Source organism: Polypterus senegalus, chromosome 7 (assembly GCF_016835505.1).
Source record: "Polypterus senegalus isolate Bchr_013 chromosome 7, ASM1683550v1, whole genome shotgun sequence".
Classification (NCBI taxonomy): domain Eukaryota; kingdom Metazoa; phylum Chordata; class Cladistia; order Polypteriformes; family Polypteridae; genus Polypterus; species Polypterus senegalus.
The window spans coordinates 133,515,011-133,533,573 of record NC_053160.1 but is presented as its reverse complement, the minus strand read 5'-3'; the positions used below and the strand labels follow the sequence as shown (position 1 = coordinate 133,533,573).

Here is an 18,563-nt window from a genome sequence, read left to right as displayed (position 1 = left end):
GCTTATTAATTTGTAAAATTATTTGTTTATTAAATACAATTTTATATCATTACAGAGTGTCGTCATCCTTTAACCGTCTATTGAAATATTTATAGGTCTCGGATCTTTGCATGCAAGGGTACTGATAAAAACAGAGTCCCGGTGAAGGAAGCCAGGAACGAACAAATTTAGAGACCATAGAGTCATTACTGTTCACGTCCTCAGAATACTTTTTTATTACAGAGGTGTACGGGAGACCTTTTCCTCTCTGATGCAGATAGAAGAGGCAGTGATGACCGCATTTGTCCGAGAACCAACTTTGAAGCTGTCGGTTATTGTAAATGATTTGTTTACAGTTTTGCTTAAGAAATGGTAAATGTCTTTCGAAGTAGATAAAGTCCGGGGATTTCCATAGGAATCAAAAAACTCCCCCTTTCCGTCTTCTGTGAGGTAAATCCCCAGCCAGTGTTCTCCGGGTTGGGTTTGACGGTGAGTATTCACTACAAACATGGCGGCAAGCCGTTATTTTTTCCGTAGTTGATCACACGCCAACACACCGCGGAAATATCTTTCAGTGTAGGGGTCTTGGGACAGTAGTTCTGTTAATTGTTTTGTATTCATGGTGTTTATTAGTAGTCATACAGAACATTACGTCTCTGGTTGATTTCAATGATGTTGTCAAAGACCGCATATACTATTAGATTGACGGTCCGAGGGAGAGGGACGCGGAAGCGTAATTCAAATCTCATGTTTCCAGTTTTAACTAATGAAAAATGATCGCCGCATTCTTGATCGGGGGTTAGATCAAAAGCGAAAAGAGTATATCCTTGCGAGAACTCTGAACGGCTGATAGCCAGAGCTTGATCCTTCAAATGCTTACCAGTGGCCAATACCAGGTTATAATATTCTCTGGCACTATTGCCGCTTACAAAGTCTGGTTGAAAGGGTTTGGCAGGAATCTGTTCACCGTCCATGTACAGAGCCAGGAACTCTACATCATTGTGTTTGAAATTGAACGGGTTCCGTGTATAAGACCCGAAAAGGCCTCATTATCTACCATGCCAATCACCACATACTTTGGTAGTTGGCCCAGAAACAGGTTTTCTTGATTGCATACTCGGATCCCCGTGGGCATACTGAATACTTTCATATTCACCCTTTCCACAGGGTATTTAGCATTGGCTGAGGTAAGGGCATGAGCGTGTCCTAATTTCAAGTTTCGGTGAAACTTTTACTTTTTTTACAAACAGGGAGGCCGATGTTATGATTACTCTGTAACGCTCGCATCACGGACATTAAGCAGAATTCATCTTTGTTCGAACCATTTTAATCTTCACGTCTAGACCGTTCAATAGTAGTTTTTCCTGGAAAAGAGATCTGTATGTATGTGCCCCAGAAGTTCAACAGTCCTGCTACCGGCTGTATAGGCGCTTCGATTTTAAAACCGATGTTTTCTCCGTCGGGGTCTGTCTCTTCCAATTTGTTAAGTGTATCTTTGTAAAAAAGTCCTGTAGCAAACTGAGAATGAAGAGTCTCTTGGCTGTAATTTAGCAGGCCTTCTAAGACAGCTCGGTAAGGATAACAATTTGAACTCTGGGATATTAGACGGTCCCCGAGGGTGACATCAACTTGGGAAAACAAACTGGCTATAGGGTAGTTGACAAATCCGACCTTTGCCCGGCAGGTATGTTAGTCCCGTCAGCATTCACTATCTTTCCCCTTAGGTGTAGAAGAGTGTTATTCAAATCCAGGTAATCTTCCCCATTTCCGGCTATGAGAAATTCTAGCGGGGCTACTTCAGAGAGGGCTGAGAGTGGTGGGACTTCAACGTATATACTTTTATCTACACTCGTCTGAGTGAAAGGCACCGTAAACAGATCCAGTTCAGATTTGACACACTCTTCAGACATTCTGTGTACGAAAGCCATCTTTTCTTAAAAAATGTCTCTCTTCTTTTGCGGGCTTTACTCTTGTTCCTCTTCTGACGACGTTTAGAGAATGCTGCAAAAATAGTGCGCCTAGCTTTTTAGCTGTCGGGGGCTGACGCGACCCCGGTGGTCTCTTGCGTTTTGTCTTTCTCATGACCATCAAGCCCGCTCCCTCCTGTTTTCTAGGACTCCACCTGCAGCACTGGATATAGCCCCGGTGATCACATCTTTTACAATATTTTTAGCCGGATTTGATATGTGGTTTTGCGATGTCAAAGCCTTTTTTCAGGAGAGGTAAAGCTCTTCTAAACAGTCCTCGAAATATACCTCCAATCCCCCCACCATACATTACAGGGGATCCAGAGAATCCTGGTAAGCCGTTACCCGCTTGGGTCTGATAATATTGGATGTAAGGTGTCGGGTCCTGGTAAGACCTCATTGTATCAGTCGTGCATACAATGCCTGACGGGTCTGAAATGCAACTTCACTATCACCTTACCAAACTGAAATGGCACGTTTTTGTTCTGGTCCGTCTTTATTTCAATAGTCACAGTGTCAAAATGATTCTTGCTGACCGGCGCATAATGCGGTTTGTCATATGTGATGGTTGTAATTTTATTCGCCTGATCCTCTATATGAACACACCTCAAAAGGGTACGTAGCTGTCTCCGACTCTCTGATGAGATACCATATCTCCATACACGCACAAAGTGTAAAAGCCGGCCCTGATGTCGGGGGAAAGGAGCCTTATAAGTTAACCCCGAGTCTGATCAGGATGCGCTCCTAATATTCGACCCAGCTGTCCTTTTAAGTGTATAGTTTCATCCTTTTCACCCGGTACCACGTAGACTCTTCGTTCCACAGCATTATAACTGAATTTCGCAGGGTTCTCAGAAGGGGCAAATCCAGCTGCAACATCGGTCAAAGTGGGCAGGCTTAAGGTTGTCGAATTCATAAAAGACAGTAGGTCGTGAATACCTTCGTAATAGCCGCATGGAATGTAGTAATGTTTTTTACACCGGGGGCCGAAACGTAGAATTCATTATCTGGCTTGTCTATGGTATTCCACGTATGTGGGTACTGAACTTCTGCTAGACCGACTTCCCAAGAACCTTCTAATTCTATGGGTTTAGCAAGCTTCGTGTGAAATTGGAAATGGTGTTGCTAGGGAAAATGTCTGAGGAAGCGTTGCTCGGAAGTGTCACAAAAAAACTTTTGCGCTCCATCGTATACCGCTAGAGAATGAAGAGTCGATTAGGAGCCCTGTGGATTTTATTGAACATCTTGGGCCTGGCTCTCCGGTATCCAGCTGTTAAATTTTTCAGGCCAGCCGAGCCATTTGACTAAAATGAGTCGTTTTTTATTCTTAACTTTCCTGGCCAGTATTTTTTCGATCCTGTAAACGTCTGTGGACCCGACTTTAATTTTCTGTAATTCGGGGTCGTAAAAGGAACCTACAATCTCTTCACCGTCGTAGTCTTTCAGTTTGTACACCGCCGGGGCCCTAGGTACAAGTTCAGATACGGTAAAGATTTCATCTGAAAATGTCTGTTCATAACCTTTCTCAAAAGGATGTCTTGTTTTAGACACCCTAACCGTGTCTCCTACTTTAAACTTAAACAATGGCGGGCCTGGGGGTTGGCGGCGCCGTATAAATTTTGAAAACTTTCCAAGAATTTAACGTGTTTACATCGGAAGGAGCCATTTTTATGCTTCGATGATAACTTTTGTTGTAAGAGTATACTAAATCAGGCAATTTATCGATGTAGGTTCTCGTGTTATAAGCGCTGAAATATTTCCACATTTTAGATTTTAATGTCCGGTTAAATCTCTCCACCACGGAGGCCTTTAATTCGTTTCCAGTGGTGAAATGTTTTATCCCGATCTTCTTTAACAGCTTTTGAAAATCACGGTTGAAAAACTCTTTCCCCTTATCGGTCTGGAGTTTCTTTGGAGTACGCCCGGCGCTCAGAATGTCTTGGAAGGCTCTCGTCACTTCCTTACCCGTTTTGTTCTTCAGGGGTCGTACCCACGCGTACTTAGAAAGTACGTCGATACATGTTAACAAATATTTATAACCCCGATTATGCTCGGTCACATTTGTCATGTCCGCTAAATCCATCTGCCATTGTGAGTCTATATCGGATACATAAACCTTATTTCTCCTAAAATGCCTTCTAGCGGGTTTGTGAATTGTATAAGCATATTGACGGATAACCAGTCCGACACCTGTTGGTCATTACTTTTCTGACCCGAAACCTCAAGAGCTCTTTTCAAAGAGTCTTTTCCCCCAAAGCTACCAGGATTTGCGGGCTATAATAAACTTTTTTCAAGTAACCCTCCATCGCCGACGGTGAAAGAAAAATGTCAATGGTTTAAAAATCAAAGGAGGATTTATTGGTAATTTTCAAAAACAGCAGTATTAAAAACATTTAAAAACATTTCATAGTACAGGCACATTGAGTTCAGACACTTCGTCTGATTTTTCTATATCATACTCCCCGTAAAACCCCAAAGGTGCATCGGTCATGTCTGGTACAGAAAAATGCCTTTTAGAGAAAGCATCGGCTATTTCACGTATTTTAGAGTAAGATGGATCGTCCATGTTGTGAAAGGCCTGTACAATAGCCTCGCTAATAGAATGTTCATTTTCCAGTTCATCTACAGCATTTTGAACAAATGAATGAACCTTGTGAAAAGGCGGAAAGATGTTAAAGCAGCCCAGAGTCTTTATGACCAGGCTCCTGAGCCACGGTTTGCGGAAAACAGTCAGAACCTCTTGAAAACGGCCAACCCGATAAACAGAGTCCGGTTCAAACAGACACGTATGCTGCGTCTGGCTGGGGTGATCTATGAAACAACCTTGACAGGTGCTTTTTAGGTCCCGATCGACTATTATGTCCAGCAGAGCCGCAATCAAACTCTTGATCAGTTTCAGAGTCTTTCGAAGTGTTTCACCCAGAGCCCGTCAGTTTGTTCAATGTCCATGCCCTCATAATCAGAATCCTGGGACGATGGCTTCCAAGAGGCCAGAGCCTCTACCAAGTCGTCCACAGTCTCTTCTTGATGCATGGTCTGCATGGCTATCTCCTCAGCGCCCATCAGGCTCCCAAGAGTATCCTCAGCAGGGACAAAAAAGTCAGGTCCTGTATGGTTCTCCAGGAGACTGTCCAGCCAGTACATATCATCAGGAGCGGGTAACTGAGGTTCGGGCCAATAGATCTGGTCATTCGAGGGCATCAGAAGATCCGGCCAAGACGGTGGGTCTGAAGGTGAGTTGTTAGGAGCGGAGTACCCGGAGTTAGGTACGATGTCGTCGGGCCAAAACAGGTCGTTGACTGCCGCTGTCTGTTCCGTAGACCAACAGACCTGATCAGGTACGTAGCGGCAGGGTGCTGGTTGTTACCCGCCCAAAACACATCGTTGTCTGTCAGCATCTGGTCTGCCGCAGAGTAGCCGGGCTGTAGGTTAGGGTCGATCACTTCGTCGGGAGTAGAGTAGAAGGTGTTGGTTTGAAGGTTAGCCGGCCAAAACGGGTAGTCAGCGGCGGACGTATGTTCCATACCCCCGGAGCTTGGTTCTTCGGAGCGCATCAAAATGTTGAGGACTTCTGCCACCTCAGAGGCCGAGAGAACAGGGAGACGACCGGCCCAGCTAGCACCAGCTTCGGAAGGGTAGTTAGTTGAAGACATCTCGATAAGGTTTTAGGTTAATGTAGACTATGGAAAAGACCTCTGTATTTATCTCCACTCACTTAGGGGGCGGTTGACTCCCAGTTTTCTTCCTCCTCCTCCGAGCATGAATTATTCAACATGCTAAACTCCTCCTCCAATTTTCTTTTAATTCTTTTCATCTGGTCGGATAGTTTTCCTTGATAAATAGCTTCATCAATATTTGGCATAAGAGCTTTAAAAAAACTCCAGTCTTTTATAGAAAAATTAATTTCACTCACTCGATCCTTTATCACATTTTCTTTATCTTCCTCTTCGTGACCGCATCGCTATATTCGGGTAGGATAGGCTCCTTCTTGGAAACGGCGATCGTGAGCTGTCCCTCTGCATTTCTTTTTACCTCTACCCGGCACAAAGCACAGTTAGAATCGTACCAGACAGAGCTGAAGTGTGGTTCCCGTAACTCCCGTAAGGCCCTGTTAGCTTTCAGTTTCTTAGGAGCGTTCACAAGACCGTCCATTCTGTCTGCTTTTGTGTGTGTGTCGTAGCGTTTTCACTAAGTGAGTAGAATTTTATACAAGAACTCTTTCATTTCCTCCCACAGTCGGGGTTGGGAAGGGGTGGAGCGATATGCCTCTCCCTAACCCTATAGGAGGATAGAGAGATAAAGGCGTAACTCGGGGGCGTGAGTATTGTTAATGGGGAGTGACAAGTGTCCGGTTTACGAAAGACCCACCCTAAAAGGCGGGGTTTAGAGATGATCAAGTATGACGGTGGTCCAACCCCCCAGGGGCGGGGTATAGTTCATATTTTTATATTTTCATATTTACATAAATTATATTTTCATAGTTCATATTTTCATATTTCCATATTTTCATAATTTTCATATTTTTCATATTTTCATATTTCATATTTTCATATTTGGGGCGGGGCTTAATGTCATCCATCATATTTGGGGGCGGGGCTTAAAGTCATCAATCAAATTCACACCTCTTTTGACACTAACTATCTATATGTACTACTCAGACCATAGTGTATGTATATGTATTTAACTATCGATGAATTTATGTATTTAGTTATTTAACAGACATCTGTAAAAAGCCAAATTTCACCCTAGGGATAAAGATCTATCTATCTATGTTGCACTCCCCTGAAAGATTAGATGCAGCAGATCTTGTCAAAAGTTGAAGCATCCATAGTCTTGTAGAGCCAAATGTATAATATATACAGTACATTTGAGACAGCCAAGAGTTAATTTTGTTTATAAGTGGATGGAAACAATTAGATGGCTCACTAAGTGTCACATTTCAGAATCAGTCCAATAGCTCATGAATGCGATGCTCAAAGTAGGGCCTGTGATTGTGAAGTACAAAGAGATGGGATGCTCTTGTTAACCTAGTACAACAGAGTGCAGGCTTCTGATTATGGTAAACTGTCTACAGTCAACAGTCTTCTAAAAAGAAATATATTAAATATATAAATGTCTGTTGTATGTACAAATAGCTCATTGCATGTGTTTAAAACAGACATAACCTTTTCAAGGGTAAAAGAAGTGGCAGCTACATTTGTGAAAATATGAATTGTAAAATATACATTCAAAGTTAAGCCATGTCACACCCTATCAAAAGGAGATAAAAAGCACTGCTCTTTGATAACAAAATGCCACAGGAGATGCAGATTTCAGTATTCAAAACACCCGAATCAGTAATTCTGTCTAATGACACTGATACCACTCCAGTAGAAGCACGGATGAGGCTACACAGCATCCAAATTCTGACTGCACATTCAAATGAATATCTAAAGGAAGGTAACATTATTGCTGTGGTAAAATAAACAGATGAGACAGATTAAGTGTTGGGGAGCCTCCCCATATACTGGTCTTAAGTTCCAGTAGCTGAAAACAAGGTCAAAAAGCAGAACAAAAATCAGATACATTTGACAAAATTTTAATGGAGTCACAAAGGGAACAGAAGTCATCAGGAAGGGACTGGAAATAAGGTGACTCCAAGAAGCCAGAAAAGAGCGTTTCTTCATTGTGAGGACAGATGAGGAGATCTGTGCGTTTTTCGAGGTACAGGCTTTTTATTTGGGCGTCTTTCTGTAGAAAAGGAGAAAAGAGTGTTAATACCATGTCTCATACTCCCATCTCTTGTACTTTCGTGTACGATCGAGCTCGCTGACTGTTCCCTAATTGTGCATGTGTGACACTGCCTAATTGGAAATACAAATATTCCATAGCAGTATATAGCCTCAGTGTTTTAACATGTAGTATAAATACTGTATAGACCACAATGCTTATCCAAACTCCATTTGCCACTACAATACATTGTTGCAATAGTCAAAACATCAGAAAGATATCATAGCAGACAAATTCACTTCATAAACATATGGAGCCAAGCGCCTACTGTGGCCTACTAGTATATGTGTATGTCTGTTCTTTTGTCACACTTCTTATAATGTAAAAATGCATCATTAAGCTTGTTACCTTTTGCTACTGAGTTCCTGAATTGATAACAGCAATGTTAGCTTTTTATTTTCTCTCAGTGTCAAATTTTTTCGTCAGTTTCTTTGGCCCTTACTCTTTCTTTTCATAGTTAACTTATGTATTTGTCTAATACATGAGGAGAATATTTTTTTTGTGGGACTCTGAAGCCCTGGGACTTTATAGTGCATGGACTAGAGAAAACAGGAGGCAAAAAATCCAGTGGGCAGAACTTTTTTATGTGATGGATTTAGATAGATAGATAGATAGATAGATAGATGCTTTATTAATCCCAAGGGGAAATTCACATAATCCAGCAGCAGTATACTGATACAAAAAACAATATTAAATTAAAGAGTAATAAAAAAAATGCATGTAAAAACAGACAATAACTTTGAATAATGCTAGCATTTACTCCCCCAGGTGGAATTGAAGAGTCGCATAGCTACAGATGTTAAACTGTCCAGTTTTATTCCTACAATAGAGCCTGCCTTCTTAACAAGTTTGTCCAGGCATGAGACGTCCTTCTTCTTTATGCTGCCTCCCCAGCACACCACCGCATAGAAGAGGTAGAACATCTGCAGCATCTTATTGCAGATGTTGAAGGACGCCAACCTTCAACCTTTTCGGCTCTGACCTTTCTTACACAGAGCATCAGTATTGGCAGTCCAGTCCAATTTATCATCCAACTGCACTCCCAGGTATTTATAGGTCTGCACCCTCTGCACACAGTCTCCTCTGATGATCACAGGGTCCATGAGGAGCCTGGGCCTCCTAAAATCTACTACCAGTTCCTTGGTCTTGCTGGTATTCAGGTGTAAGTGGTTTGAGTCGCACCATTTAACAAAGTCTTTGATTAGCTTCCTGTACTCCTCCTCCTGCCCACTCCTGATGCAGCCCACAATAGCAGTGTCATCAGCGAACTTTTGCATGTGGCAGGACTCCGAATCATATTGGAAGTCTGATGTATATAGGCTGAACAGGACCGGAGAAAGTACAGTCCCCTGCAGCGCTCCTGTGTTGCTGACCACAATGTCAGACCTGCAGTTCCCAAGACGCACATACTGAGGTCTGTCTGTAAGATAGTCCACGATCCATGCCACCAGGTGTGTGTCTACTCCCATCTCAGTCAGCTTGTCCCTAAGGAGCAGAGGTTGGATGGTGTTGAAGGCGCTAGAGAAGTCCAAAAACATAATTCTTACAGCACCACTGCCTCTGTCCAGGGGGAAGAGGGATCGGTGTAGCATATAGATGATGGCATCCTCCGTATGCGAACTGCAGAGGGTCAAGGGCGTGGCAGACCTGTGGCCTCAGGTGGTGAAGCAGCAGCCTCTCCATGGTCTTCATCACATGTGACGTCAGAGCAACAGGCCGGAAGTCATTCAGCTCACTAGGACGTGATAAGTTTGGGACTGGGGTGATACAAGATGTTTTCCAAAGCCTTGGGACTCTCCCCTGTTCCAGGCTCAGGTTGAAGATGCACTGTAGAGGACTCCCCAGTTCCAATGCACAGGCCTTCAGCAGTCATGGCGATACACCATCTGAACCCGTTGCTTTGCTGGCACGAAGTCTCCTGAGCTCTCTGCTCACCTGTGCTGCTGTAATTGTGGGTGTGGATGTCTCACCTATGCTGTTATCAGCAGAAGGATGGCTGGAGGATGAAGTACTCCGAGGTGAGAGTGGGTTAGGGTGGTCAAACTTGTTAAAGAAGTTGTTCATTTGGTTTGCTCTCTCCACTTCTCTCTCGATGGTGACACCCCTCTTTGAGTTGCAGCCTGTGATGATCTTCATCCCATTCCACACTTCCTTTTTGCTGTTATTCTGCAATTTCTGCTCCAGCTTTCCCCTGTACTGCTCCTTCGCCGCCCTGAGCTGGACTCACAGTTCCTTCTGCACGTGCTTGAGCTCATGCTGATCACCACCTTTAAAAGCCCTTTTCTTCTGGTTCAAAAGGCCCCTAATGTCACTTGTAATCCATGGCTTGTTGTTAGCATAGCAGCGTACTGTTCTTACTGGAACTACAATGTCCATACAGAAGTTGATGTAATCAGTTGTGCAGCCAGCAGCCTCTTCAATGTTCTCACTATGTGACCCCAGCAGTATATCCCAGTCTGTAGTTCCAAAACAGTCTCTCAGAGCCTGTTCTGCCTCAGGGGACCACTTCCTGAATGACCATGTGGTTGTAGGTAGCGCCTTCACTCTTGAGTTGTAGTGAGGCTGAAGTAGAACCAGGTTATAATCTGCTTTCCCAAGCGCAGGCAGCAGGGTGGCGCTGTATGCGTCTTTAACGTTTGCATACAGTAGGTCAATAGTCCTATTTCCCCGGGTGTTACAGTCCACATACTGGGAGATGGGATTTTGCCACTGTTTATGACAAACTTTTTAGTGACTTGTCTGTGCAAGACAAGAGCATCCACATTGCTTCTGACAACAGAGGCTGCTGCAGTGTACTTTGATCAGATGGTATTGTGATACATATTATAATTTATTAGAATTTACAAAGACATTGAACTTTGAAAAAGCCAAATTAAAAAGGGGGTTATAAGATTTTTTTTTTTATAATGTTCTACAGTTTCAGCCTGGTGTATATCTATTGGTAAAGCATTCTAGATTTTCGCTGCATAATAGTAAAAAGGTCATCTCAAGACTTTTATATTGCTTGGCCTTTGGAATAATAAGTAATCCAGTGTTCGAGGATCTAAGATTACAACTGGGAATGTACGAAGATAAGTACACCTAAATATAAGAAGGAGCAAGATTGTCCAGAGCTTTATACACGATTAATAATATTTCTTAAATCACTTCTAAAGGACATACAGTGGGTGACTAATGTAATGAAGCTAGAATGGGGAGTTGTATTCATTTTGTTTATTAGTTATGATTTTACCTGCTTCATTTTGAACTACCTGCAGTCATAGTTTATGTTTCTTAGGTAGTCCTTTTAGAAGTGCATTACAGTAACCTAGTTGGCTAAAAACAGTTAGCTACTGTATGTGCATCAGGGGTGTTACAACATGTCATGAAAATATATGTATGGCCTAATGTCTTTCAAAAATAGTATGTACCAGAAGACCACATGGACCTCTGACATTCAATCTCCACAGAGTACAAGGAATTCCCTACCCGTTACATAAGACTGAACCTGGCTTAAGGCAATAGGGACACCAACTCATTGACTAAGGCCACTAATGAGAATGCTGTGGTCCAAGTGTAAAATGCTGCTCTCAGGTTTAACAGAATAAGAACAGACGTTATTTCTGTAGTATTAACCCAAAAGTCATTAACTACTTGCAGTCTCTGTACTAAGATTTGGTCAAAAAACTTTTCCAGAATATAGCTCTAATTTAAATAATCATTTAACTTCAGAAAGAACAGCAGCTTAGAGAGAGATCTAAAATTGCCTAAGACAGAGAAGTCAAGATTGCTTTTTTAAGAAATCTCCCTGACCATTATCAGAAAACCAAATTGCTTTCTTTTTCACTATTTTATCTGTTATCTGCTTTTCATTTTCCAAATATCTGGCCTCTTTATCTTCCTACCAGCTATTCTTCACATAAGTCACTTCATCACTCTAAACACATTTTGGCTGTGGCATGTAGACAGCTTTTAAAATACACTCAAGTTTAGTTTGTCGGTCAGGGGAGCTCATTTTTTTTTTGGACTGGGTCGAAGCAGAACTCTTACTTCTGAGCAGATTTTAAATGGACAGCTATTTGGGGCAGCTGCAGTGCTATCTTCAGCAACACCACACACTAACGTCAAGTAGAACAATACAACTGACACTTACTTGAGACCATTATAAACTCCATTGAGAAAGTAAGTCCTCAATGGCCCCCACATCTCAGTTTGATGCAAGCAGGTGTGAAACAATCAGTCTCAACACATGAAAAAGTTTTGAGACAGAGCTTATATATATTGTCCCTGGCTGCAAAAGGGTTTAGAAAATATAAGAGATGTGTTCTTTTTGAGTTTTCAGGACTGAACTAATGAAGCAGTGATATGATGGCGGCTTTAAAGGTCAAAACTAGAAGTGACGTCATCTGTGGCCAGAATCAGAAATGATGTCTTTCGTGATGCGGGAACCAGAAGTGTTGTCATTCATGGGGCCGGAAGTAACAACATTCGTGGTGTTGGAGCTGGAAGTGATGTTGTTGATAATAAATTAGGTAGGTATCTGGCCTGCAGAGATAACAGAATATGGTTTAGGGCACCGTGCCACCCTCTTCCCTGGTGGGTAATTACCATCACTTGGTCCACTCAGCTTCCTCCTACTCATACATGTGTGGCACGGGATATTTAATTCTAGGACACTATTCACAGTGATCTTGTATACTTCCCACTGATGCCCTCTGCCTAACCACAATGACATGCAGAATTGCTCTGTGCTTGCCATTGTGGGTTTAAATATTTGTCTTTGACTTATTTAGGTCCTAACCCTGTTCTGTGATAGTCTAATGCCACCTTTACATAAGACAGGCACTTGCCTGTTGGGCTACCCTTTTATTTGCCTATCCGCAAATCTGTATGAGTTTGAAAGCAATGCCAGATGAACACCATCTCATCATCTGTGAGCTACAGGCAAAAATGTCTAATTTTTAAAAAGTGAGAAAGTAGAAAGTTTGGAATGTGCACAAGTAATTTCAATTCTACATGAAACATCAATATGCTGACTTTCAGTTGTTAAGAGCTATGATTTACCACTGACAAGCGCATCACTAAGTTCTCACATACTGCTATCAATAAACTAAGAATAATCTCCCTTTCTCAGGGTATCACTCCCACTTCCATAACAATACAAAGATATATAACTGTAAGAAATAATTATCAGGAAAATAAAATAAATCACACAAAAATATCCTTCATTTTGTGCCAATTATTCTGGATTCTTATCAGAGATAATTAATTACACTACATTATATAAGATGATGCATGAATATGAAACCTATAATAAAATGAGTGTATCTTTCCAAAGCATCTAAAAGCAAAATAAATATATTTTTGAAAATTGTTACTAACTTTACTTTAAACGGTGATGAGAAATTTAAATAATTTTATATGCCAATTACACATAAATTAAATTAAAAGCAACAGTTACAGAAAGAATAAATTGGAAATTCACCAACAAATTTCAAAAGAAAACTGGATATGTGCCACTGTCTGTAATTATTCGTGCCTCTGTATTTGAACTTTAGCTAAAATGAATCAATAATTACTTCTTCTGATTAATTGGTTTTAATTTTAAACAAAAAGAATCAACAAAGAGCAAAGTTGCACTTTGCCGATACTTTATCAAAATCTTCTTTTAATTGCATCTTATTAATCATCACCTTTCTGGTTAAAAGAAGAATGAATGTAATTTAAGATGCTGAATTGGCTGTCTTGGAAAGAAAGTCTTTATAGTAGGTCACCAGTCACCAGCTCCTTTGGTTACGTACAGATCTGCATATTTACAGCTTGCTAAACTTGTCTTGGTTCTGTTAAAGGAAAAGAAACAGAATGTTAAGTTAGTATGAAAGGGATGGATTCATAACTGAACACACAGCTAAATTGTCTTTAATCACTTCTTATCTAGTCTTTAGATATTTAATTATTTTTAATGGTTTTCAAGCTATTATAATAAAAACAAAACTAACAATTACTATAAAAAAAATAAAAGCACACACAAATCTCAAAATACAGAGCATATCAAAAAATCTTTGCAATAGGCAAGAAGTAAATAACAGTTCCAGCTTGATGTGAATCTCAAAAGTTTACCAGTTTATAACTTTTTGCATAAGAGAACTCTCAATGCCAGTGTTTTATAAGTTCACACATCACAAGAACTAGCTCAAAGTTCTCTTCACACAGTTTAAAATGAATAAATTCATGTTCATAGTTCACCATTTCAGTTTTGAACTAGTTCATGTTCAGTTCATTTTGTATTTTTTAAGGAGTGAGAATAAATGACCCATGATTTTACTTTTTCCAATAGAACCTCTTCAGTAGAACCAGTAGCCCATCACTACCATTTACCATTTAGTATAGGCCTAACTGTTGTGGAAGTGTAAAGTGTGTAAAGTCGTTTTCTTAGTTTTCACATGTATGCCTGTGTGCATCAGTTCAAATAGGCTACTAACCACTCATACTGTATATGAAAACTGCATAATGCCCTTTAAACAACTAATTAAATGTAGGCCTGTTCTGCCTTGCAATGACATTAATTATACTCTAGCAATTCAGGCACATGAAAATCAGAAAGAGAATATTGAATAAAACAGTTTGCTCCATATATGGAAACAATATGTAGACAGAAGGCACAAAAGAGGAACAATGTAGAATTGTTTTATTTTGTTTTATTTGTCTGTTGTGTCAATACTGCTCCTCTCAAAAATTATTTTAGTCTAGAAACTTATCATAAAACCATAAACAATACTTTCAGTGTAACAGGTGGCCATTTTTGTCTAACACCTCACAACTAGAGGCTACTAACTTTACAGATGACTTTTTGAGTCTCTTTAAAATATTGAAAGAGGAGCTGCACATCTTCAACAAAAACAAAACTGTCCTGAAATGTTGCAGCTTTTAACAAAACTATTGGTCTCACGTGTGTTGGCAGTGACAACGACATGTCAGCTACTGCGATGTAAGCAAATTAGACCATGTCATTACAGTAAGGATGTGCAGAGCATCCACTATTTGTATTTGTATTTGTTGGGGTAGCACAACTATTTGTATATTTATTTGTTGAGGCAGCAAAAGTATTTCTATTTAGTATTCAAATAAATGTTGATTTAAAAGTCAAAATCTCTCTTTTTACAAGCCCTATATTAGGCTATTACAGTGTTCTTGAATAAAATACAATAATTATAAAGACTTTTTAATTTAAATACACTTTATTGAGTTATACCAAGCACGTATAACCATATATGCTAATATCCTCCTGGTCAAAAAAGAAAATAAATAGATTCAAGTATACATATAATTTGCAGCTCTATTTCCAACCGTGTGACACAAATGGTGACTGTGGAACCAGCGTGTAGGTGAATTAACCTATTACGCTGCCGGTCAAAATTCATGTCACATATTGCATGTCTAACGGAGAAAACAAATAAAATGGCCTCCTGAAGTACATTTTCCTAAAAGTGAAAGTGGAGCTTCACCACATGATCGTGTCAGCAGGGGTGCAGCTTAAGCACAAGCAGGCAGGCACAGACAGTGCCTATTTGAATTTACATTATTTTCTCCAAATTCAAATAAATGGCAAAAAAATTAAAACAAAATAAATATTTGTAAAAATCCACTATTTGTGCTTGATCCATCCTTACGTTACAGGGTAAGGCGCAACATTTAATCTGGACCTAAACCAGATCCAGAATGTCACATAAAACTGAACTAGCTCACGTTCAAGTTCATCACTTGCAAATACATTACGTTAAGTTCACCATTCTTAGGAAAATGAGCTTGTTCAATGAACGCGCTCTTTTGAACTAGTTCATGCACAACACTACTGAACATATACATGCTATCTTGTTACACAACCCATCCCACCTTACCATTATGCAGAAATGCCTATATAGGGAAACTGATCAAAATTGTCAGTGACATTAGAAATGATAAACAGGTCTAGCTCTGGGTACAAGCAAAAAATGTTATACTTCTTCCATTTACTATGAGTAAGTCTCCCTTAGAAGAAGGTTCTTGGATAAAGCTTGAAACAGCATACAAAAAATCCAGAAAACAGTAAACATTCTGTAGCAAATTAGCAGGATGGACAGTGAAGCAGCCTCCAGTGCCCCGGTGGTCCTTTCTACATTTGTCAGTAAATTGCTCTCCTAATCAAACTCCTTCTGGTGCCAGACAAATTATTTGTGCACCCCATCTTTTTTGAATTCATCTGATGAACACTGTGAGTGAAGGAGACGGGAGCGTCAGCCCAGATGTAATTTCCTCCCTCCCTCCCATTATGCCACTTGCTAGCTGCCCAGCATCACAGTACAATTAAAATCTATAGACTCAATAGTTCTAAATCAATGTGTAAAAAAAACCCTAAAACATTCACATTTAGAAGAAGGCGGCACTGTGGCACAGTGGTAGCGCTGCTGTCTCGCAGCAAGGAGACCTGGGCTCGTTTCCCGAGTCTTCCCCGTGTGGAGTTTGTATGTTCTCCCCATGCCTGCATGGGTTTCCTTCGGGTGCTCCGGTTTCCTCCCACAGTCCAAAGACATACAGGTTAGGTGCATTGGCGATCCTAAATTGTCCCTGGGGTGTGTGTGTGTGTGTGTGTGTATGTCCTGCGGTGGGCTGGTGCTCTGCCCGGGGATTTGTTCCTTGCACCATGTGTTGGCTGGGATTAGCATCATGTTTCTAAAACACAAGGAACTACCACACTTGATATCTGCCAGATTTGAGAAGAAATTAACATCATTTTCATTGTGTTTTTTATGCATTTTGCTTGTTTTCTTTTATCTTTTTTGTGAAACTTTGTAGGCATGATCACTTGAATTGAGGAGAGACATTGAAATGGTCATTTCACCTATAACCGGAAACCAGGAAGCAAAGTATAATAGTAACCTCTTCTGCTTTTTTATTTTTTCATAACTGGACTCTATCATTCTGACATTTTTCAACCGAAAACCATGTTTTCTAGTGAATCTATATATGGTATCCTTATTAACTATTTCCTGTCTGTATTTAATTTTGTTTTTTAATGTGTATTTTATGTTTATTTCAGTATTGCAAGACCTTGTGCTAATTGAATATCTAGTTACCTCTGGCAGATACTGATTGCAACCTTGTAAAAACAGATGATGAGTGAAGCAAATCCTTGTGTGTTCAACAATATGTCCTTGTTATGAAATAAACCCCCTGTAATAAACTTGACAAATCACGTCAAAGGTTTGGGGATTTGCCCGTATATTGCTCTGGTTGCAATATTGATTTGGTTAAATATGATGAAAAAACATCAGACATTCAACATAGCTGGTGTTTTTTGGGGTGGCTTTTATACAGATTTAGAAAATGGAAATTATGTAATTCAGGAAGTGATGTAATTTGCCGGAAGCGACGTCATCAGGCTGGGACTGGAAATGACGTCACTGTCATGGGCTGGAGGTGATGTCATTTGGCTGGGACCGGAACTGACGTCATCGTCATGAGCCGGAAGTAACATCATCAGCCTGGGATCGGAAGTGATGTCATCAGAAGTAGTATGAAGTGATGTTCAGGAGCCATTTTCTGGAAGTTTTATTGTTTGAGGTGCGTGTGAGTTATTTATCTTTTTAGTTCTGAAAGATCAGAGAGAAGCATTAATACTGTCATTCAACCCTTCATCCGTCGATAAATCACTCACCTCTGGGCTTGCTAACTGCCTCCTAAGCGCACGTGTGTGACATGACCCCCCCGCTCAGCCCAGACCCTCCGGGTCGGACGGCCTGCACCGAGAGGTTGAAGATTTGGGAGACAACATCAGCGTTGGCCTGAAGGGAACCTCGGCGATAAGTGACTCTGAACCTGAAAGGTTGCAATTCCAAAAACCCCCTGGTGACCCGGGGATGAGACTCGCGATTCAGAGCCATCCACTGTAAAGCAGCATGGTACGTCACTAGAGTAAATTCCCAACCCAACAGGTAGTATCTGACATGTGTCACAGCCCACTTAATAGCCAAAGCCTCTCGTTCCACCGCTGCATACCTGGTCTCCCTATCCAACAGTTTCCGGCTGAGGGACATGACGGGTTGTTCAGCACCATCGATGCATTGGCTCAACACGGCACCCAATCCTGTGTCCGATGCATCGGTCTGGAGGATGAAAGGATAAGAAAAGTTAGGGGATTTCAAAACAGGTGCTGACATAAGGGCCGATTTTAATTCACTAAATGCAGTTTCAGTGTTGTCATCCCAAAACACTTTAACAGGAGCCCTTTTTTTTGTTAAATTAGTAAGAAACGTAGCTCTCTCGGAGAAATGAGGATCAAAATGACGGTAATAACTCGCTAAACCCAAAAAAGCTTGAACTTGCCTCTGAGTAATCGGACAGTCATGTCAAGAGTAGTCAGAAACTGTGCATTACCCAGTCTCTCGAGAAGGTCAACGACTCGAGGCATAGGATAAGCATCAAACTTCGAAACCTGATTAAGTTGGCAGAAGTCATTACAAAACCTCCACGAACAGTCAGGTTTAGGAATTAAGACAATTGGACTAGACCATGAACTATAACTTTCTTCAATGATGTCCATTTCTAGCATTCACCTTATTTCCAATTCGACTTCAGTTTTCTTTGCTTCCGGAAGTCTATATGGGTGTTCTCGGACAACTACTCCTGGGTCAGTAATAATGTCATGTTCAATCAGCGCAGTGCGACCTGATTGCTCACTAACTACTTTGGGTATAGACAAGATAGCATTCTCAAGCTCCAGTCTTTGTCTCCATGATAAATTACTGCCGAAATTAAGGGGTTGATGTTCTATGAAAAGGGAGCGTGGCTGGCCGGAGGGAGGCTCCGCCTCTCTATCCTTCCACGGTTTCA

At 40.9% G+C, this 18,563-nt stretch overlaps 1 long non-coding RNA gene across 1 annotated transcript; it reads right to left on the bottom strand.

The window, feature by feature from the left end:
- Nucleotides 1-7,451: 7,451 nt before the first annotated feature.
- LOC120532191 lies at nt 7,452-17,767 on the bottom strand. Its single transcript, XR_005634246.1, has 3 exons — nt 17,730-17,767; nt 13,388-13,534; nt 7,452-7,676 (listed from the first exon to the last, which is right to left on the bottom strand). It is a non-coding gene; the product is annotated as an uncharacterized LOC120532191 (long non-coding RNA).
- Nucleotides 17,768-18,563: the final 796 nt, after the last annotated feature.